Here is a 23,089-nt window from a genome sequence, read left to right as displayed (position 1 = left end):
TTAGCAAGAGTCAGGCCATGAGCAGAATCCAGGCTCTGCCTGCGTGCAAGCCCACAGAACCTGGCAAGAACAGGGCTGGTATTGCAATAACACACATTCCTAAGAAGTGCCAGGCACAGGACACTCACACAAACACATTCCAGAACCCCCCAACGAAGTATGGCACAACCCCCCCCCCAAAGATAACGAGAACACAGTGACACCCCCCCTGCCCCCAAAGATAAGGTCAGGATAACATTGTGATGGATAGAGATGTTTTGATCCAGCCAATATATACAAGATGATGGGTGATGATAACCCACATCAGGGGGCAGTAACTCACTACATCAGAGGGGCAATATGTAACTTCTTTGTATCGGGTGTAACAAAGCTCCGAGCCTGTATTGGTGGGTCCCATGCTTCCTGGCAGATTCAGTGGCCTCAGAAGCTCGCTAAGGCTCTCAATATGACCTCCCTTTCCGAGAATGGTAGCAAAGGAGCTATGATTGCTCTCTACAAATATATCAGAGGAATAAATACCAGGGAGGGAGCAGAATTATTTAAGCTCAGTACCAATGTGGACACAAGAACAAATGGATATAAACTGACCATCAGGAAGTTTAGACTTGAAATTAGACGAAGGTTTCTAACCATCAGAGTGAAGTTCTGGAATAGCCTTCCAAGGGAGTAGTGGGGGCAAAAGACATATCTGGCTTCAAGACCAAGCTTGATAAGCTTATGGAGGGGATGGTATGATGAGTTTAGTCTTTGACTATTAGCAGTAAATATGCCCAATGGCTTGTGATGGGATGTTAGATGGGGTGGGAACTGAGTTATTACAGAGAATTCTTTCCTGGGTGTCTGGCTGGTGAGTCTTGCCCACATGCTCAGGGTTTAGTGGATCGCTATATTTGGGGTCGGGAAGGAATTTTCCTCCAGGGCAGATTGGCAGAGGCCCTGGAGGTTTTTCACCTTCCTTTGCAGCGTGGGGCACGAGTCACTTGCTGGAAGATTCTCTGCACCTTGAAGTCTTTAAACCGTGATTTGAAGACTTCAATGGCTCAGACACAGGTTTGATACAGGAGTGAGTGGGTGAGATTCTGTGGCCTGTGTTGTGCAGGAGGTCAGATTAGATGATCATAATGGTCCCTTCTGACCTTAAAGTCTATGATTCTATGATCATCTGTATCATCCTGGCAGCAGCAGCAGCAGCTATCTTACCTCCATCAGCTGAGCACACAAACCCTGTCCTCTGCAGTCAGCCTTTTTACAGACATGAGCTTTTCCAAAGGTCCCCTTTGAACACACTCCCTTACCCTCTTCTTGGGGAAGGATCTGGTTGACTGCTGGTGATCCTCCCCTCCCATTTTCCCCCCAGTTTATTCCATTCCTTGGCTGCAGAATTAGTCACAGAACCCATATGCTGCTGCAGAATTCTACTATGTAATCAAAGCTTTCATTAAAGGCTGTTTCTAGTCCTTATGGCTATGAAGGCAGCCATCTGACTGCACTTTTGGCTTCCTGAGTCTGCAAACAACCTGAAGTGATAAATCTAAATGCTGCGCTTCCCCATTCAGCACCACACAATGTTGACACTGGAGCCTAATGATGACGCTTCAAACATCAACATTGTTTCCCATGTCATTTTAGCAGAAGCACCATGCTAATGTGGTTAGCCGTCACTGCTGGGTGTAGGGGCAGGGTGCTGTTGGGCAGTCTATGGGGCTGATTTCCTTCACTGGGGCCTTTGGGCTGGTCACATCTTTTTCTTCCCCTCATGCAGCTGGTTTGGTGGTTCTCAGCCTGAGGGCTCTCAGGAGCAGCTGTTCCTGGCCCACAAACCATGGGCTGTGGGGCACTGTCTTCTAAAGAGACAAGAGTCTGGTTGTGTTCAGGGACACCCCTTCTTGGCTGGCGAATGGAAAGAGGGGCCACTGCCCAGCCATAGGAATCATGGTTCCTAGGTGCTGCCGGATGACCCAGCTACAAGAGTGCCACAGGAATTGTGGCCTCATCTATGGAGGGATGCTCAGAGATGGTTCCTCCAAGTGCCTTTTCTCTCTCACATACACAGGCAGCCTGAGGGCCCACAACCATTCCATTTCCTCAGCACCCCCTGGGTCTCTCACACCCACTCCAGTCTCCGCTGGGGTTCCGAGTTGCCCCCCACCTCCAGAACAGAAAAGACTCATGAGGTCAGAGCCAGTCTATTCCAGGAGGATCAGATGCTTTGTCCAGTCCAGTCTGAAGCGCCCCTGGTCCCCTGAACTGTATGGTGGATGTCCCAGCGCAGCAGTTCTTAATCATTCTGCTCATAACAAGAGCATAGGGAGAGAGACTGAGATGGCCAGCCTTGCCTGACAGGTCTCCTTTACATTTCCTTTCCCCAGGTAAGGACTGAGGGACTGCATCACGCTGAGAGGCAGGATGGACACAGCACCATGATAGGCAGTGGGCATTTTCTGGATCCTCCTCATCCCATACACGCTGGGCTTTCAGCTCCCTTGGTGCTTCCTCTAGATAGTTCATCACACACCACTTTTCACTGGCTTGCTGGGAGATAACCAGTACTGCAAGCCACTGTGAGGCCCAGTGTGAACTAACAGTGACAGATGTACATGATTGTTGGATACAGCAGGTATAAATCATGCATGGCAGCCAGACTGCATGTAGAACTCCATTTGTACCTCCCCTCTGGGCATGAGCCCATTGATACATGTGCTGTGAAAGAAAGAGGAGTTGAATCTAAGACTTTGCGGAGTCTCTTACAAATAGGAACTTGAGCCCTTGGATGCACTGAGCTCCGCACCTCAGCACCATTTCTGCAGCAAATGAAATGATGTGCTCCATGAGAGCTGGGATTGGCATTGGCCTTCCATCATGGAGCCACTGTAGAAGAAGAGATGAGGCATGAGCCTCCATTAACGTTCCCCTCCAGTGTCCCCTGGAGGATTCAATGGCTGGAACTGGGATATTCCAACAAGCCTCACTCCTGTGGTGTCTCCTGAGTATACATAGCGGGCTGTTGACCTAATTCTATGCACAGGTGCAGCAATCTCAGGAATGCCAGGAACAGCTGTAATTAAGGCTGCAGAATGGTTTCCATTCTAAGCCCCTGTTTAAATATGCTGATAACTTTCCTGATTGTTCCCCTTCCGAGATGAGATTTTTCCAGTCTTTGTCTCTACTCAAGAGCGATTTTTATTTCTAAGTTGGAGCTAAAATGGTTCATCAATTTGCAAGAACAAGGAAACTGCATGAAAATATCCTTTTCTTCTGATCAGCCAATTCTTGTGACTTTTTTCCCAGATGCCTTCAGTGCCCAAATGATAGGGGTGGGAAATTGGTAGAGTTAATTCTCACTGAGACAGATTTCTGAGTTCTGTGGTGGAAACTGATGTGGATTTGACTGAGTTATGAGCCTGGGAAAACTGCAGGCTGTGCACGCCCAGTACATTGTGAATGGCAGTGGTAAGCTTGGAAAGGAGTGACGTTCACCCCAGTTAGGAAGGGCTACCCAAGGGTTATGCACCACTTCCCTCCTGAGAACTAAGGAGGGAATTGAACTTGTGCTGATGCCCTGCACGGAGGAGGGTTTCATCCAAAGTGCCCAGTTTCAGCTGCATGCCTAACTTAGCTACACAATATGCAAAAGCTCAAGTAAGGTTTAGCTGCATAGTTACTTGGATTACATCTCAGGACAGCAGTGCTGCTGGCTGCAGTGATGGCATATATGTAACAATGCCCCTGATTGGGTCTCTCCTAGGGACTGAACCTGGGAACTTTGAATTGTTTGAGCTTCTACTGCTTGGGCTAAAGGAGTAGATCCAGTAAAGCTGCCTCATCATCCTCTGTACTTGATCTAGCCTCCAGAGGGGGACAAAACCACCCCATGTTAGTATGGGGTACACACAGATACTGGGAGCTGAGTAAATTAGTACATACTTCAGACTGGATAGACGAGGACTCACCCTAGAGAAACACTAAGTCAAAGACACTATTTCCATTGTCATAATGGTCCAGTGTAAGTATACAGGGACAAAATATAATATTAGAAGATATTCCCAATATGTATTCAGGGTTGTAGAAAAATAGTGTCTGATGTTATCTATATTGTATTGTTTGAGATGCAGTATGTGATCATAAAGGTTGTATCAGAGTTAAGGTTGTATAGGCAACCTTCACAGTGTCATTGCCTGCATCTGAGTGCTTAATTGTAAGGTGATGGGTCACCCCTGAACTAGAGTCTGATTAAGTCACATGTGGTGATGAGTCATTAGGCTCCAGCCAATCCCCAAGCCAGGAGCTGGTCTGGTGATTCTCAGAGAAGGTCTATCAGCCACGCAGGAGAAACACTGACTCAGTGACACTTTGTGGCTTGAAATGTTCCTCTGCCTGACAGTGGTAACACACCCCACAGGCCTTCATATGCTTTTGCTCCTACTCTAGCCCTGTTCCTAGTGCAGCTCCAATCTAGCTCTTGCTCTGCCTTATTCCAGCCTGGATTTGGACTCCCGATTCTGGCTCTGACCACTAGCCCTGACTGCCACTGCTCTGACCACTAGGCCTGAGTTGCCCCTGAATGCAGATTGGGGTGGGGGTATTTTAACTGGAAATGGAACATGTCTGAGAGAAGGAGCTGTTTCCTTCGCTTGAGGCTTATTATTTCAGCTCTGCTTAATCCGAGCCTGTGCCGCTGTTGGGCAACTATAACCTCCGTGCCCTTGTGCCGTTAAGCCTGTCAAATGGCCTTTATGTTTGTTTGTGATGCGCTAGGTGTCAGAGCAGCACCGCTGCAGCCTGCAGTCCATAAATCAATGCACTCCTCAAACCTCTCACACCACCGTCATTTCAGACACACAGGCTTCCACTTCCTTTGATTTAAAGGGCCTCCGCAGACACCCGATAGCCTGCAGCAAAAATGGTGCCACAGGTGGACGCTGCGGGAGCTGGCAGGAAGGACATTTGCTAATTACATGAGCCGTGACTTGAGTTTCTCTCAACGGACCTCCATGGGAAAAAAAAGACCACGGGGAGATCAGAGCTCAGAAGTGTCCACAGGAAAGTGCCTACAGTAGAGTGGCCTTAAAGGGAAGCTGTTAAGTTCTAAAACCTAGGCTAGGTATGAACAAATAAGGGAAGAGAAGCTAGACAGCATGATAGTAAAGTGAATAGTAAAGCTTTCTTGAAACCATTAAAAACATTAACTATCTGTTTTGACTGTGAGCTCGCTAAGGCAGTGGCTGTGTCTTACTCCATGGGTATGTGTACAGCACCTAGTGCATTAGGATCCTGATCTGAGTTGTAGCCTCACCATAATAATAATAAAGATGATGAGAAAAACACCACAGCTAAGGACACTTTTGGAAATACAGCGGCTCATGTTTATCTGGCATGGGGCCCTTACAAGGGATTTTGCTCCCCACAGAATTCTGAAAGGGCAAAGGCCTGAAGCTTTGTTCTGTAGAAAGTGGGAACTGTGTTGACACTTGGAATGGTTATTGCTGAGCCATTGGCTGGCAGCCCCTAGACTGTGGAAAAGCAAAGCTGTCTGTGACCCCAGGCTGACCGAATCAGCAGGTGTGTAAAATATTCCTGGGATACCTTGGGAACCAGAGTGTCTTCATGATGTCCTGGCACTGAATTATGGTTTAGCTGCCTGATGTGTAAGCTTACATGGAGCCAGGCAACTGTCCACAGAGCAGAGGAATAGTTATGCCAAGTGAGCTCAGTACTAACATGCTTCAGAATCTCCTCCCAGATTCACCTTCTTCTGATGATCAAATTAAAGTGGCTGAGAATTGTTCTTACGCTGATCCCACCCCCTTTGGGTCATCCCAGGCTCCCTCTGCAGTATTGTTGGAGTGGGGGCGGGATGAGGGGAGAGGCAGGCTTTCTTCTAACCCAGATAACATGTACATCAGGAGTTGCATATGGTACTGGAAGATAGAAGCATCCCAGACAATCAGGTGGGGGGAATGAATCATGTTTTAATGAGCAGCAATTATTGTATAATTTAGTCTTTATTAAGGTTATTAAGGGACTAGCGCACCATCTACCAGCATACTCATTCAAGCAGCGATTGCTTTTAAAACATTAGGCTTTCAAAGCATGGAAAAGGAATGGACTCCAGGCCTCATTCTCTCCTGCCCTCCAGCACCTGTGGTCATTCACACCTGGGCCAAAGGAATGCACAGCTGCCAATTGGATCTGCTCACTTCTGTGCACTCTCTGGCCCTGATCCTTAGCACTGGCTAAGGAGCGCTTAGCTCAGATGAGGAGGTGGAAAGGTGGCCCCTGGGCCACATTAAGACAATCAGCAGCCCTTAGGTGGTGTTCTTTGCATTAAAGCATCAGGAACTTGGATTTAACAATTCAATCATTCCTTTATTCAAAGACTGCATAATGCAGCAACGGGGCTGCCTGCAGGGCCCTGATCTACCCTTGCAGTCTGTGATAGGGTATGTACCCCACAATGCTACTGAAAGGGTTAATTGGAGTGAGAGTGCTCAATGAAAGCACCTAGTTGCAGCTGGAGGGTGGACTGAAGAGGAAGCCCAGCTGGGAGAGGAGGTGGGTCCTGAGCATAGTGGGAGGAAGCCTGGATGAGATGAAGGCCTTGGACCAATTCTGTAGTCCCTCTGGGGTTCTGGAAAATGGAGGACAGGTAGTAAGCCCAGGAAGGGCTTGAGGGAAAGGGCCTTGAAGGAAGACCAAGGTAGGGAGAGGTCCAGAAGACAGCAAGGAGTCTGAGGGAGCAGACCATATCTTCTGGTTACACGGGCTCAGGACTGGAGGAGAGGGAGGGCCTGGGTTTCCCTACCACTGGGAATGGTGGTGCAGAAACACCCTACAAGTGGGAGAAGGACTATTGAGTTTGGAGCCAGACCTCCAGGAGAAAGCTCTGGGAGGGGTTGCTCTGCACAAGAGCTGGAGGATGACCCTACCAAGCTTGGGAAGTGGGTATGGGTCTGCGGAGAAGTGAGCCCATTAGGGTGCCACCTTTTATAATTTCTGGTAAACAGACACCTGAGGCCCAGCCCCACCCTACCCGTGCTCCACCTCTTCCCCTGAGGCCTGTGCCCCGCCCCCCCCGCTGGTTGCTCGCTGCATTGTCTCAAGGTGCCTGCCTGGAGGAAAGAGGCGGCCCTGGCTGAGTAGGGGCTGGTGTGAGTTAATGACCTTGGAGCCTCCCCTTGCCCTGTGGTAACCAGACTTTTGTTTTGGGTGCTACTGAGGGTTGCAATGTCCATGAAAACTGGGCACCAGGCCAGCCTAAATGGCACCTGGATACAGAAGCCAAAAACTGGGTTGTCCGGGTCAAAACCGGACGAGTAGTAGTCGTAGAGCCCATGTGGGGGTGAAGAGTTAGATCTAGTTGAGCTTAGTTGATTGGACTCTTTGTCTCCCCTGGAAGAGGTGGGATTAAAGGTGACCCGGCTGAAGGGCTGAGTCACAAGAAGAGGCAGAGCACAGTAGGGACCGGAACCGCTGTCAGCATATGGTGCTAGAGGAGGAGAACCTTCTATGCCACACCCAGCCATGAGGGGACGCAGCTGTGGTGAGTCAACTGTTCCACCCAGTCCCACCTTCCAAGATGGTCTCTACAGCCAAAGCACACCCAGTCTTTACACAATGACAGCTGCTCCCTACAGTCAACATACCCTTCCCCCCCTCACATGGGGCCCCTACAGCCTTAAGCCCATGCTGTGACCCCCCCCACCTCACATCTGCTGAGTGTCTTCTGGGGTGGTGGGTGGAGAGGGGCACCCTAACTGTTTGGAAGGACTGGGGCCTTGCTTCTCCCTGGGCAATTGCTCCTTGTGCTCAGTTGGGCAGGGGTCTCTCCTGGCAAACAGAGTATGTATCCCCACCCACCTGGACAGAGAACTCTGGTGGGAGCCCTGGCTGACACCTCCTTAGCAGAGCAATGATAGCTTGTCAGCTGGGAGGGGCCCCCATTCTGCTGGGGAGGTGTTCACAGCAGTCCCTAAAGCAGCAAGTTTCAGAGATGGCTGCCAATTGAGATACATGGGGCAGTCATCCTCTCTCTGACCTATTGCCTCAGGCTGCCTGCAGACTCAGGTAGGCATCACTGGGGTAGATATGCCTGAGTCACATGCAATCACGTGGGCTAGAAACGTCATTTTTTAAAATGGTGGCTGACATTCTGGCATCCCCATGTGGCTCTAGAAGCCAGGCTGCAGGCATCAGGCCTGCAGCGCCTATGCCTTAATCTGGCCCTGGAGGCCCATTAATGCTTCTGGGTATTCTTTCCCCAAGTCCTGTGCCTTGCCATCAATCCTCACCTGGGGGAGAGAGAGAAATGCTTGCTCCCACGTGAGCTGGGGCTAATGACGTTCCGTTACTGGGTAGCAAGAGTACTGGGCAGTGGGGTAGGTAATGCTTCCAAAGGGCCTAATGTGCCATTTCCGTGCTGCCTCGGCTCACCGTGCTGAGGAGCAGCAAGCGGGCTCAGCGTTCTGCCCCAGGGTGGGCTGGCAGCCTGCTGCAGCCAGCTGCCTCCTGTGCAGCTTTGAAGAAGGCTGTTCTGGTTGAGTTCTGTCTGCTTCCTGCAGTGCTTGAAATGACCGGGCTGCACTCCACTGTGACATGGGTGGGACAGCGCCGACGGCTGCCTGGCTCGAGGCAGTAGAAAAACGCCACATGTGCTTGCTTTCATGCAACAGAGCAGAGGCACAAACTCGCCTGGATTTGATTAGCATGGCAGTAGAATTCCTGGGGCCAGAACAGGCTTTAGCTCAGCGCCTGGAGAGCCCAGCCCTTTGGGCTGCTCATTGGCCTGCCATAGCACATAGGGGGCAGCAGAACCATCCTTCGAAGAGCTGAAGGGCCAAGGATATCCCTGGTGGAACTCCATGGAAGTGAATAGCATTAGATCAGGGAGAAATTTAGGCCAAAATATGTACTGGAGAACTTCTCCCCAGTTTAATTTAGAGAGAGTCTAAGCCAAACCTGGGATTGGATTAGGGTGATCAGATGTCCCGATATTTGGGCCTTTTTCTTTTATAGGCACCTATTACCCCCCACCACCTGTCCCGATGTTTTATATTTGCTATCTGGTCACCCTAGATTGGATTTACTCTGGGGTGAACAGGGCTGGTTCTAGTGGCAGGGGTGTTGCCTGGGCACTGACTTCCTGGGGGTTACTGTACCACTGGGTCTTATTTTATTTTATTTTTTTTCCATCTTCCCCCTCCCCTGCCGCCCCAGCTGGCCATCTTTGCATTTTTTTCTCTGCTCTGATTGGCTGGCTTCTCTTTCTTTCCCCTCTCTGCCAGGGCTCTGAAAACATTTTTCACCCTGGACAGCAAAACAGTTAGAGCTGCTATTGGGACCAGAGGTTGAATATCTGAATCCCCATTCTGCAAATGGACCTGTCTTTACAATGAGCCACATTGAAACTCTGGATCTGGGTAGCCCCAGCTTCGGGGTCTTTGAAATCCAGACCAGAATGGTTGATTTGGACCTGTCTCTAGTTTTAAATAGATCTCAGAAAGCAATGGTGAGCATTAGTGCCACCCCAAGACATAGGATTTCTCCTGTCAGCATCTTCCCCTCTCAAATCACCAAACACAAGGAACAGCCACTGGCTAATGTCTTCAAGGCTCCTTTGCACTGCATAATGCAGAGGGTGACGACACTGCCCTTCAAACACAGAGGAGCAGGAAAGCAGCTAACCTTCAAGCTGGTCAAATTCAGCAAGCCCCCGTGTGGCATGGTCCTGGAAACCAAATACACGTTATACTGTGCTTGGGCTCCGTTCCCTCGTGAAGAGAGTCGAGTTTCACACATTGTGACCCCCCCCCCTTTTGGGATTTTCAGAGGTGTTAGATGAAACCTTTTATGAGTCTGACAATGTCTTAAGTGCTATTTTAAACCATGGGTTATCCTATAACATCTGGGTGCTCCTCACTGCTCCCTTTATACATGACAGCCACCGCCTACAGCTGTAGCAAGCCATGGAATTCATCAAAAGTTTTTCCCAGTGCAATGTTTTCTTCTTACACACTAACCATCTGGCCTCAAGGTGGCATTGTTACTGTGCGGAAGGCAGAGGGAGCTGGGCTGTCACATTCATGGACATTTCATTCGCCTAATCTCTGTGCTTCTCCACAGCTGAGGTCATACTGTTCAGGACCAAGGTATATAGATAGTGTCCTGCAGGCTTCTCTTTAATGCTACAGCAGTTGGTTTAGAAGAAAATAGGTCAGTCTGTGGCTCTGATCGAGCAGTCATTTAAAGGGGGCTTCCAAGCAGCCTGATACCACAAATCTTGAGAAATGAGCTGGGGTTGGCGAAGGCCAAAATGTGTAGGCTTGAGCACCAAAAGCCAGGCACCTCCATCCATTCATGGGGCATCTAAGTAAGTAGTCTGGTGTTTTTTCCCCTGAGGTGCTGAACACCCGTTGATTTGATCGGGAGCTGTCAGTGAGGCACTCAGCATCTCTGGAACCTGGGCCATTTAATTTAGGTGTTGAGGACGATCTGTCTGGAATATTCTGGCCTGAATCCCTGGGGGAGATTTGTCCATTCTGCTGCTGCTGCTTTGCTGCAATGAACGGCCTAGCCCAGGGTACGCAGCTGAGTGCTGGATGAGAGCTGTCTTATGAGAACGTAAGAAATCTTAGAAAGTGGAACTGTCCGTGCAGCCTGATGTACGCATCCTTTGCTTAGTCGACCTTAACTCTGCCCCTTCTGCTTTCCCTCCACATCCTTCAATTGCTTCTGTCTCCTCATGCAGATCTACCATGACCTTGACCTTGGTAACTGTGCTCACCTCATTGTCCTCCTCCCTTGGCCCATTCTTCCTCGGGTTGTGTGTAAACTTCTAGTTCGGCAGAGGAGGTCTCCCTGGTGCCCTCTGCTTCTGTGAACCACCAGGAGTCTCTGGCTGGGGTTCATGGCTGTGGGCAGTGGGGCTAAAGAAGGGAAAAGGGAGCACACAGCATCCATTGACCTTCAGAACTTCCTCCGTGTGAGCTCCAGAGGTCTCCAGCTCAGGACGGGGGAGAGGAGGAGACAAAAGGAGGCTTGGAGAGACCAGTCAGTCTCGGCCAGATTCTCACCCCCTGTCAAACCCACAGCACAAAGCAATGTTAGTAAGAGCCAGAGCCGTCCCTCTTCACACCATGGAAACCCCAGCAAGGGGCCTCCAGGGGCAGCCTCCATTCAGGGCCGCCCCTGGCAGCATGGCTTCTGCAGGAGGCATTGCTCTCCTGTACCTCTATGTGCATGTCCTTTGCTTCTGCTAGGAACACCCCTTCCTCAAGTCTACCTAGCTCTCAGGGCTCCGATGCTCTGGGGAAGAGTGTGGCCTTACCCTGCTGCCACTTCTGCCTGGCCTCCTCCCCACCTTTCATTGAAAGAACCAGAAGACAACCCTGTGAGCTTAAAAATCCCTACACAGGAATAACCCAGACAGGGGAGAACGAAGTCTTAGTCTCCCTCGGTTTCTCTGAGCTCCTCTACCAATGGGGAAGTGCAGCAGACAGCATGCACATCATTTTAAAGCAGGCTGGGACCTTGTAACCTTTCTCCCAGCGAGCCATGAGCTCTTGGCAATAAAATACTGCCCCTTCCCAAGGCCTGTCTCGGGGAGAGGAAACACATTTATAAATGTCTGGGAGATGGATCAGGCACTCAGTTCAGACATGTTACAGATCCCCACTGCTTTATGAATGCAGCCTTTCCGCTTGTCTCTGAGGACAGCTCCTGTTCCCTGGATCAAAAAACAAAAGCCAAATCAAGTTCTTGTGATCCTACCGGCTGCGAATGCTGCCTTTGCTTCCTATGCTGCATTTGTTTCTCCTTTCCTGTGCAGTTAGAGCCAACAGGGCAATGTTGAGCCCGGTTTGAATCCCCGCATCAGAACTTGCGCCCATGACTTCAGTTTTGAGCCAGACATGGAGCGGGTCTGTCGTACATTTCAGGTTTGGATGCAGCTGCAGTCTTGCCAGAAGGGCTGTACTTGGGAGATTGTGGCCCCAGGTGAGGACGAGTTCAGGGAGCAGAGGGGGATGATGCTGCTGCCACATGGGGTTGCAGAGGAAATGTTTTGTCAATAAGGCACTGGCTTGGGGCACAGCAGATATTGGTTCATTTCTCAGCTCTGCTACAGGCTGACTGTCACCTAGAGAAATTCACCCCTCTCTGTGCCTCTGTTCCCCGTCTATAAAGTCCTTCCTCTCCCACCCTTGGTCTGTCTTGTCTATTTAGGCTGTAAGCTCTCCAGGGCAGGGACTGCCTCCTGCTGTGTGTCTATATAGTACCTAGCACAATGGGCATCATAATCTTTAAAAGATTGATGAGAACAGCTCTTGGGGGTTTTGGTGCTATCCAGTCCAAACTCACATTCCGCCTCCAGCCTGAATCCTAGCCTAAAGCTAAGCCAGATCTGAATCACCTCCCCCGTGCCTCTCTAATTACTTCTATGCACATTATTTCGGTGCTATGTCTTCAGGGGCTTATTATACCTGTACATGTTACAGCCACCTCTTGTCTCTGCCCTAGGCAGATCTCTTCTACTAGACCTGCACCCACAGCACTGTAAGTATGGGTATAGTCATGCTGCAGTAGGCATGGCCGATTGATTATAACTGGCCAGAGATTACCTGGAGCAATGCTATTAAATTCAGTACATTTCTCCCCTGGTTCTATTGAGTGCAATTATGAGCTGTGTAACTGACAACTTTTGGCAAGGCATTTTGGGGGCATTGCTAGTGGCATGCCTCAAGGAGATTCAGCGGCAGGCTGGAGGAGAAGATGAGTTTTCTACCAAGATTTATTTCCTACCCAATGATTGCCCAGGGAAGCTGTGTAAACCTCTTCTGTTTGTGGAACAAATACTGCAAGAGTTACTGCTGTGACACCCCCCACCCGTGTGCCCCCCCCCCTCCACTGGACAATTGCCTGTGTCCTTGGTACTCAGAAGCCTTGATATGCAGCTGGCAGATTTATGGCTCACTGAAACCAATCCCTCATTATCTTCCAGCAGCCCTGAATAAAAGAAACTTTTGGCTAAAAAATAAACCCAGTGCCATGTACACTGCATGCAGAGGTTGGGTTGAAATAGAAAGAAACAGCTCTGGAGTGCTGTCTTCTGTTCCTATATGTATCTTGCTCATCCTGAGCAACCTTTTATATGGTGGACACCCTGGTCGTACAAGGCAATTGACCCAGCTTAAAGTGGGAAGCAGATGTACTACAGTAGAGCAAAGAGTAATAACTTGTTAGCAGCGTATGTCAGTCTGCATGCGGCCAGGCCATTGTGAGCTGTGGGTATGGCAGGTCTCAAGCTGAGGGCTGCTTTTGGCACAAAAGTTGCTCCAGTTCAACTAGAATTGATGCAAACTCCCTGTGTGGACGCTCTGAATCTGATTTGCCTATGGCTCGTACCAGTTTAGCTAAAGTTGGCAAAGATGGATGTTAGCCAGGAGTAAATCAAATTAAGTGTCCACACAGGGTTTTGCAATGGTTTAAAGAAGTAAATTGTAAAGCACATGTTTTGTTTAACTGGTGCAACTTTGGGGGTAGACTGGGCCTAAATAAGGTTGGATGAGAGACCTTCAAAGGAGACCCATGGAGTGAAATCCTGGCCTTGTTGAAGCCAGTTGCAGCTTGCCATTTGCTTCAGTGGGGCCTGGATTTCCCCACAGTGTGGTAGCACGCTGTCAGGGTTCCCTCCACACTCTGAACTCTGAGGTACAGATGTGGGGACCCACAAGAAAGATCCCCTAAATTTATATTCCACCAGCTTAGGTTAAAAACTTCCCCAAGGCACAAATTCCTTTCCTTGTCCTTGGATGTATTGCTGCCACCACCAAGTGATTTAAACAAACATTCAGGGAGGGGCCACTTGGAGCCCTATCTCCACCCCCCCCCCAAAATAGCCCCCCAAGCCCCTTCACCCCCTTTCCTGGGGAGGCTTGAGAATAATATACCAACCAAATAGGTTAACAAGATGAGCACAGACCAGATCCTTGGCTTTTTAGGTAACTAAAAACCAATCAGGTTCTTAAAAGAAGAACTTTATTAAATAAAAGAAGCACCTCTGTAAAATCAGGATGGAAGTTAATTTTACAGGGTAATAAAAAGATTTAAAACACAGAGGATTCCCCTCTAGGTTTGACGTCAAAGTTACAAAACAGGAATAAACCTCCCTCTTGGCATAGGGAAAATTCACAAGCTACAACAAAAGATAATCTAACACATTTCCTTTCTATTACTTTCAGTTTCTGTAATTTAAGATATCATTTCAGTATCATTTTAGGAGATGTTTTTTCCTGCCCTGGTCTCTCTCTTCTCTCTGTCTCAAGAGAGAACACACACAAAAGAGTACAAACAAAACCTCCCCCCCTCCCCGATTTGAAAATATCTTCCTTCCCCATTGGTTCTTCTGGTTAGGTGCCAACTAGGTTAATTGAATTGATTAACCCCTTACAAGTAAGTGATTCTGTACCTCTGGTCAAGAGGGATTTTATATGACTGCATACATAAAAGTTATTACTCTTCCCTTGATATTTATGACACACACTAATAATAGTGATTCGTGGCACTCTTCTCTCTTGGTCGTGGTACCATGGGTGCAAGGCTACCTTCGGGTGATGCCTTTTCTGCCCTCCACCCTGACCACTTATGGTCTTTATAGCCTTACTGTAACTTTTTACCACAGCAGGTGTCCTGGGCAAAACCCATCCGGGGAGCTACATTAGGCCTACGAAAGCTCGCCCCTAGCTTCAGGTGGATTCATTATTCTGCAGGATACTGTTTGAAGGCTACTACATTTTTCTCCAACTATAGTTGTGGTTCAGTGATCCTTGTCCAGGTCTCTCTGGCTTTGTCTGCATAGCTTTCCTAGTGCCTTGGGATCTTAGCTGAAAGGTGCTATATAAATGTCAGTTGTTAGAAAATATATACTATGGATGTGATTCTTCTCTCACTTGTACCAGTTTTACACTGGTTCAGCTTCATTGCAGTGAAGTTAACTCCATTTGATACCGACGTGAGCAGAGAATCAGGCGTGTGTGTGTGTGTGTGTGCGCGCGCGCACACGCGCAGAGAATCAGGCGGGGTGTGTGTGTGTGTGTGTGCGCAGAGGGTATATGACTTTTATTTGTGCGTGGGCAGCTCTGCTGACACTACTTGTCAGCTTGGAATCCCAGTGCAGGGTTTTGCAATATCATTCGCTTATTACCTTGGCTCTTCTTGATTTCAGGAAGGGGAAGATATAGCTGAATCTTACAATAATTGGTCAAAACATACCTCAGCATTACAGAGCCGAATGAAAGCTTTGTTGCACAAAAAAGTGACTTATTCGTCAAGTTGTTTTCTTTATGAACAGATAAGATGAATGATGCTCTATGAATTCAAGCTAAGGGAAACCAGGGCACTTTAATTTGGAGAGAAGGTGGTCTAGCAGGGTGGGTAGTGATGTGGGAGTTAAGGGATGTGGGTTCTATTCCTGGTCCTATCCCCGACCTGGTAGGTGACCTTGGACAATTCTCTTCCCTTCTCTGGGCATATATTTCCCCTTCAACCCTGGCTCTGCCTTGTTTTTAGACTGTAAGCTCTTTGGGGTCAGGGCCGTCTCTCACTATGTGTATGTACAGCACCTAGCACCATGGAGCCCTCAGGATGCCATCACCATACAAATAATAACTTTACAAACAAGAATCACAGCACTACTAGCTGCAGCTACTTCTGGAGGGAGAGCAGTCAGCTCTAGACCCTACTAGCTGGGGCTGGGAAAGGACACCAGAGCAAACAACTAACTCCTATAAGCCATACAGTGGGATTTGTTAAGGGCATTACAAGTGCGGTATTAGCTTATTTTTTAAGGCCTCAGTTGAAAAAGGCAGTAAATAGTAGGGAACTAAATTTGATCTCTCAGAAGTACAAAGGACTGACTTAAGCCCACCAAGCTTTGAACTTCTGGCACTGGCAAGTCTAGGTAGAACAAATGACATGCTTAGACTATTAAGCCATTCCTTAGTCACCTCAACTGTGTATTTATCTGTGTTTAAACTGCCCAAGTACACAATTGCAGCTGGAGTGGCAGCAGCAGCTACAATTAATGTTGCATAATATTTTCCATTCTAATCCCCTGTTTTCAGACAGTCAGAACTTTCTGAAACTTTCTCTGTTTGGGCTGAAATGTTCCAGGCTTGGTGTCTAAGATTGAATTTTTTTCTTTTTAAATTTGAGTGAAACAGTTCTTTGCACTCAAAAACAACGGAAAAAATACACCTGTGCATGCACATATTCTTGCAACCTATTTTGAATAGCTCGGGTGCGGAAAGATCAGAGGGTAGGAAGTGGAAATGCAGCAAGGAACTAACCCTCACTGAGAAGTATCTTGGAACATTCCAGTAGAAATTCATTTTGATGTGGCAGGAGTGTTTTTAAAATCTCATTCAGTGCAATCAATTTTGCATGATGGCATTTAGCTCATAGCAGGCTCAACTTTGGCTTTACAGAATCATAGGGTTAGAAGGGACTGCAAGACTCATCTAGTCTAATCCCCTGCCAAGACTGGGATTCAGGCAATCCTAGTGTCATCCTTAGTTCTCCCCATGTTGCAGGGGAGTAATCTGCACCAGCTCTTTACCTGGCACAGACTACTTGCTAGGAACACAAGACGTGTTTGTAAATGGACTTTGGATATAATGATATTTATGTTCTTTAGGGTCCTGGTTTAAAGACAGATTCTTTTAAACCCTTAAGTGCCCCAGGACATCTAGTTAAGAGGCGCAATGCTGATGGAGCCATCATAGGATGCTATGGGTATTGGTGAGGTGGAAAGACTATGGCATTCAATGGGTTCTCATAGCTTTGTTTCACCTCTTCTCATGCCCAACACTTGCATCTCAGCTGGGGCCACTTTAATTTAATCAGTTTAGCAGCATATTATTATAAACTGTTTTCAGTTCAATTAAGATCTTGCAATGTGTCAGTTGTGCCCATAAAAGTGAATGGAGTCTCATTTGTCCTGTATTAGGAGGTCTGTTGGAAGATTGAAATGTTAGCTTAGAGGCGCTAACGGGGATGATAACACTTAGGGTTCCCAGCTGAGAGCAGGGCCTTATTGTGCTAGACACTGTATGGACACCTACTCAGACACTCTCTGCCCCAAATTGCTTACACGGGGCAGGTGACTTGTTCAGGGTCACATGGGAGGTCATAGCAAAACCAGGCTTCAAACCCATTTGAGTTGCAGTCCCGTGCCCTTCCTGCTGGGCAGCTGTGTTTCTTGAGGGAAGCTGTCTGAGTCAATGGAGCTACTCAGACTTATGCCCACGGAGGATCTAGCTCTTTGTTGTTTTGAAAACCAAGAGCTTTGATTGTGACAAACTCCACCTTCCTTGCACAATTGCATGCCACAAACACCAGGACAATGGTCTCTAAATCCAGTGGGCCCTGGGAATAGTTCCCCTGCAGTCTCAGCTGGATACAGTTTTCCCCTCCCCAAGCCATCAGGGAACAGGTGAGTGAGGCATGCTTCATTTCACACCCCTCTAAAGCTGTTTTAACTCAGAGGACTGGCCAGCAATGAATGCAGGTTTCTAAAGGGGCCTAGACGGCTTGGGCTCTGAAGTTCAATTCAGGGTGGATGCATGGCTTGCGGTCTTCCAAACTTCTGACCAGTGCTGACCATTACACCCTCCACCTCCACTTTTCCACCTCCCCTGGCGCAAGGCTCAACCTTCCGGATCCTGACAATGCAGAGCCAGATGCGTTCCAGCGGGGATGCAGCAGAACTCACTTCCCCAGCAGTTCTCACTTCCCCAGCAGGGTGGCACGTGTTGTCTCGCTTAGGCCCTCGCTCCTTGCTGGAGATGGAATAAGGGACCAAGGCCCAGAGTCAAATCCAAGCCTTTACAACAGAGCAAAGAGCTGGGTTGGGCCACCAGTGGTCTGTCTGCTTGGAGAGGGGCCTGCCGAAGAGACAACAGCTTTGCTCAGCTCTGGCATGGGTACTGTTACACCAGGAATGAATGTGATCAGAGGAATCTTTGTCACCCTGGTCTGTGCTATGGTACCCTGAGAATGGAAACAGCAAGGGAGTGGCCCCCAGGCAGAGGGGGACAGCAGGGAGAGATGGGCTGAGCTGAACCATCCAATGCATGACCCCAAGACCCTCCTCTTCTTGTCTGGCAGAGTCTCCAGCAGGGCTGTTCAACTGGGGCCAGAAAGCAGGTGAAAACCGGCTGCAATGGATAGACAATCACTCTGCGCTAGAGGGGGTTGGGGACAAAGTCTCTTGGTCCTGGCTTCACCACTCTCCTGTGCCAGTTACTTATGCAAGAGCTGCTGCTCAGGGAGCCTCCCTTTTCCTGAAGGAGTGAGAACTGAGACAAGGCTACCTGGCTCTTTTCAGCTGTCAGTTTCAGAAAGGAGGAGGGGTTTCTGTTTTAAATATCATGATCCCTGTAGTACAGATGGGGAAACAGAGGCACAGAGTGGGGAAGTGACTTTCCCGAAGGTCATTCACAGCAGAGATGGGAAGAGAACCCAGGTCTCTGACCTTCTTGTGAAGTGTTGTATGTTTTCCTCCTTCAGCCCGCAAGAGCTTCCAGAAATGAGTATACAAGGAGCGTCACAGCAATTCCTGCTAGCTCTAGTAGGGCTGTGTACAGTAGTGCCCTTCTTCTGTGTCCCTCTTGCCTTGCAAATGGCAATAGTTTGATGAAGATGAGGGCAAGGTGGGGCTGGAAGGGAGCTCAAGAGGGGATCCAGTCAACTCCCCTGGTGATAAGAAAACATTTAAACAACAAAAAACAGGAGAGGAAGGAGGCAGTGGAGGAGACTAACACCACATCACAGTGCTTGTCATCTTGACAGCATGAGGGCTTTCAAAGTGGGCAGCCCCCTTCATTTATATGGAGATATAGCTATGCCATTGGGTTGGAAGGCTGGGGGAGCAGCTGAAGAGAAAGTGCGGTTCCTTTAAGACAGAGGAAGGCCAGGTCTGGGGGAGATATCACCTCCAAACGGGAAGTTCCCTGTGTGTGTTTGATCCAAACTGAAAGTCTGTGCTAGCCGGTTTGCAGAGGAAAGATGCTAACGAAGCGTGAACTGGCTGCTTTCAGCAGAGGCTCCTGGGCAGCCTGCCACCATCTCACTTTCCTGCATGTGTTTCATTTATTTATATTTTTAATTAATGGAAATTTCAGCTCCTGTTAGATCAGGAGGAAGCAGTAATAAGCAGCCTGTGTGGTACATGAGCCCTGGACTTCGCACTGCTCTGGGCCAGATTTTTAAAGCACTTTTGGAAATCCCGTTAGGCACCTGTCTGCATTTCAGGCACCGCATTCCTCGGTGTGTCCCCTTCACTGGGAGCCAAACGGGAGGATGTGAAAACTGGGACCAAATGAATTCTGCAAAGGAATGTGTGTTTTATTGCAGCAAGGGCTCTCCTGCTTCCACCTAGGAAAACATACTGGCTTCGTCCCTCATCGCTCCTGTCCCCAGACAGGCGCTCAGGGTGAAGGAACTGTGTTTGAACCAATGCCAGAGTCGACGAAGCCAAATAGGGACCGAGCCATGTTTAAAACCATCATCTAATCTTGGGCATTGAGACAGAGTGGAGCCCTGTCTCCTGCATCATTGCCTCCGCCATTTTCCACTCCACCCATGGACATGCGCATGCTAGTACATTTGTCTCCATTCACTAGGGATGTCAGCGCTTGCCCCCATATCCCACTAACTGCTGTCAGGAGGGCCTCTCCTCCCAGAGTTGGAATGGGTCCTCTTAGGTGGGCTCCTAATCTAACGGTTGTCAGCTAAGAGGTTTCAGAGATTGCAGAGAGTTTAAGACCCCATTAGATCATCTAGTCTGATCTCCTGTATGTCCTAGGCCATTAAATTTCACCCAGTTACCCCTGTACTGAGCCCAGTGACTTCAGTTAATCCAGAGCATTTCAATCTTGAGCAGACTAAACTGTGCCTTGTATTCCACAGACAGAGAACTGGAGAGACTGAGGTACCACCAAGGCCCCTCTGAGGGCAAGGGATTGATTAGGTGAGACATGCCCAGATGATGCTAGCAGACCATCCATGCACTACGCTGAAGAGGAAGGCAAATAAAACCCCAACGTCTCTGCCATTCTAACCTGGGGGGAAACTCCTTCACAGCCCCAAATCAGTTTGACACCGGGGCGGTGAGTTGTATGGGCCCGTGGTGCGTGGGCTCCAGCAAATTCAGGGCCCCCGGTTCCACCAATGTTCAGGGCTGGGTCTCTCCCCCGGCCCCACCTGCTGCCCCCATGTGCCCCACCTGAAGCATCCCCCCTGCCCCCGCCTGCTGCCCCCGCCTGCTGCCCCCGCACGCTTCCCCTGAGTGTCCCTGCTTGCCCTGGGCAGTGGGCGGCTGCCCCATGCAGCTCTGTGCTGCGCTCCCTCACTGGCTGCTGCCAGCTCCAAGGGAGCAGCGCTGGGGGCAGGCTGAGGTGGCTGCTCTGCCTACGGAGGGAGGAGGTGCATGGCAGACTCTCCCCCTGGCAGGTGACTCAGAGTCAACTCCAAGGGGGGTTTTGGGGGACTTATCCTGGCTGGACCTCCTGAGCAGCAGCTGGGGAGGGCTTGGGTGAGTGTCGTGCCGGGGAGGGGCCATCCTCCCCCGGAGCTCGCTGCTGCTGGCGGGGAGAGGGATGGGGGGAGTCTTCCTCTCTGGTCTCCTGCCCCAGTCTGGGGGCAGCCTGCCTGTACCCTAAACTCCTCATCCCTGGCCCAGCCCCACACCCCCTCCTGCATCCCAACCCTCTGTCCCATCCCAGAGCCCCCACCCAGCATCCAATCCCCATCCCAGAGCCCACACCCAGCACACAAATCCCCTCCTACATCCCCCTCCTGCACCCCAACCCCGTCCCAGTCCAGAGCCCGCACCCATCACCCAAACTCCCTTCCAGAGCGACCACCCAACCCCCTCCTACACCCCAACTCCATACCCCAGCCCAGAGCCTGCACCCCTCCTGCACCCAAACTTCTTCCCAGAGCCTGCACCCCAAACCTCCTCCTGCACCCCAACCCCATACCCCAGCCCAGAGCCTGCACCCAGCACCCAAACTCCATCCCAGAGCCTTAGGCAGGTAGGTATGGGGGTGGGACTTGGATCTGTTCTGGGACCCACCAAAAATTATACAGCCCTGCCATCCCTGTTTGACCCTGAGCAAGTGAGCAAGGCACACCAGCGAGGCTCCAACTGTGGCTAATCCCTGATGCTTCAGAGGAAAGCGAAGAAAACCCTAGTTCTGCATGGTACCAGTTTCATCCTTAACACACTGATGACCATATTTCCAAACCTCTACATCCAGCAGCCTCCAAGGTATCTAGGCTGCTAACAACCATTGATTCCAATTGAGGATCTGGGCCTATGTGCTTGGTGCAAATTGCTACACTTCACAATCTCATTGCATGTTCTCTGTAGGGAAGAGCTAGAGCCCTTGTAGGCACTGGTATAGCTGAGTGGGCTCCCGGTAAGGGAACAGCAAAGCTAGTGCAGCTCAGATTTTATGTGCTTTGGCCAGCGTGTGTGGGGACCCAGGGCTGAAGTAACGGGAATGCTACGGAGCAGCATTCAGTTGCGTGGGCAGAGTTATGGGAAATGGGGCCTGGACTGAAATCCAGGTCAGGATTAAGATTCATAGATGGGGCCATATGAGAGTATGGTACCGGAAGAGCAGGGTCACCGCAGATCAAGACAGATGTGGGTTAACAGAGGTGTGGGTGAGCTCAGGGCAGGAGGTACACCTCTACCTCGATATAGCGCTGTCCTTCGGAGCCAAAAAATCTTACTGCATTATAGGTGAAACCACGTTATATCGAACTTGCTTTGATCCACCGGAGTGCGCAGCCCCGCCCCCCTGGAGCACTGCTTTACTGCATTATATCCAAATTCCAGGGCCGACAAGGGGCGCGGGGAAAGCTGGTACAAATTACCCAGCGGTCCAGAAGGGGGCCCAGGGCCTGGCTTCGTCAGCCCTGTTTAGCTGGTCCTCCCTTGGTGGGGGGCCCGAAAAATTTTTTTCACCGGGGCCGAACCCGCTCTCGGCGGCCCTGCTGAATTTGTGTTATATCGGGTCATGTTATATCGAGGTACAAGAGATCAGAGCCTTCCAGAGGTCCAGTACTAGAATTGCAGGCCTCTTCTGGTCAGGACTGAGGTACATAAGCAATTGTGGCCCTACCAAATGTAGAGAGTTGGGTAACACGGCATAGACAAGCTCGACGTCATTCACATTAAAAAGAACCATTTCAAATGCTCACAATGTTGGCTTCTGAATGACTGGAGCTGCAGCTCTCAGGAAAGGAATGTAGGAGGAATTTCAGGCTGCTCAATGAGGACAGCTGCAGAGTGCTCAGCTGTGGTGAAGAAAGGGAACTAAAACCTGAGACAGTAGCAAGGAAGTACTAGAGAATCACACAAGAAAATATTATGACATTCTGTACTAGCTGGGCCGTTGCTCTGCTGTGTCAATGCCAACAGATGATGGCGGGCGGCAGCTCAGGAATAAGTGGCATTAGCAAAACAGGGTGGTGACTCAAACCTTAAATAGCAAGGGGCACAGGTCAGGAATGAGCTGCATTGGCAAAGGAGCTGAGAAGTGGTTCAAAGCCTAGACTAGCAAGGTGGGGGTGCTGGGATTTGCAGCTCCACGCTGAGGTGTGTTAGCAGAGTGGAGTGAAGAGGCAGGGCCGGGAGTCAGAGCTTTACCCCGTATTGAAAAAGAATTGTTTTTATTTTTGCATGATGGTAGCACCTACACCTAGAGACTCCCGTATGGAGCATGGTACTAAGTGAATACAAACAAATGTGGTAAAAGACAATCCCTGCCCCCTCCCCCAATCTTGAAATCTAAATAGGCTGACAGAACGGGAGAAAAGGAGTTTGATTATCACCTGTGATTAACTGAAATGCCACTGGGTATAAAGAAAATGAATAAAACCCCAAAGTCCTCAAAGAAGCAGCTGTAGGTGGTACTGCCCCCCCTATGTCTCCTCCAAATTAGAACTAGGGCGTGGTCTACTGGCACTAATTACTCATGAATCCTGTCAGAATCTGCTGGGAGTGGGCAGGGCCTATATCAAT

General features: G+C 49.6%; 1 long non-coding RNA gene across 1 annotated transcript; it reads left to right on the top strand.

Annotated features, from left to right (window-relative positions):
* The first annotated feature begins 6,579 nt into the window (after window positions 1-6,579).
* Window positions 6,580-20,062, top strand: LOC120370931. The gene is made up of 3 exons (XR_005584061.1): window positions 6,580-6,646; window positions 7,397-7,540; window positions 19,963-20,062. It is a non-coding gene; the product is annotated as an uncharacterized LOC120370931 (long non-coding RNA).
* The last annotated feature ends 3,027 nt before the right edge of the window (window positions 20,063-23,089 follow it).

This window comes from Mauremys reevesii, linkage group 8 (genome assembly GCF_016161935.1).
Source record: "Mauremys reevesii isolate NIE-2019 linkage group 8, ASM1616193v1, whole genome shotgun sequence".
NCBI lineage: Eukaryota > Metazoa > Chordata > Testudines > Geoemydidae > Mauremys > Mauremys reevesii.
The sequence above is the reverse complement of the archived record's forward strand: the minus strand, read 5'-3'. Positions and strand labels throughout refer to the sequence as shown.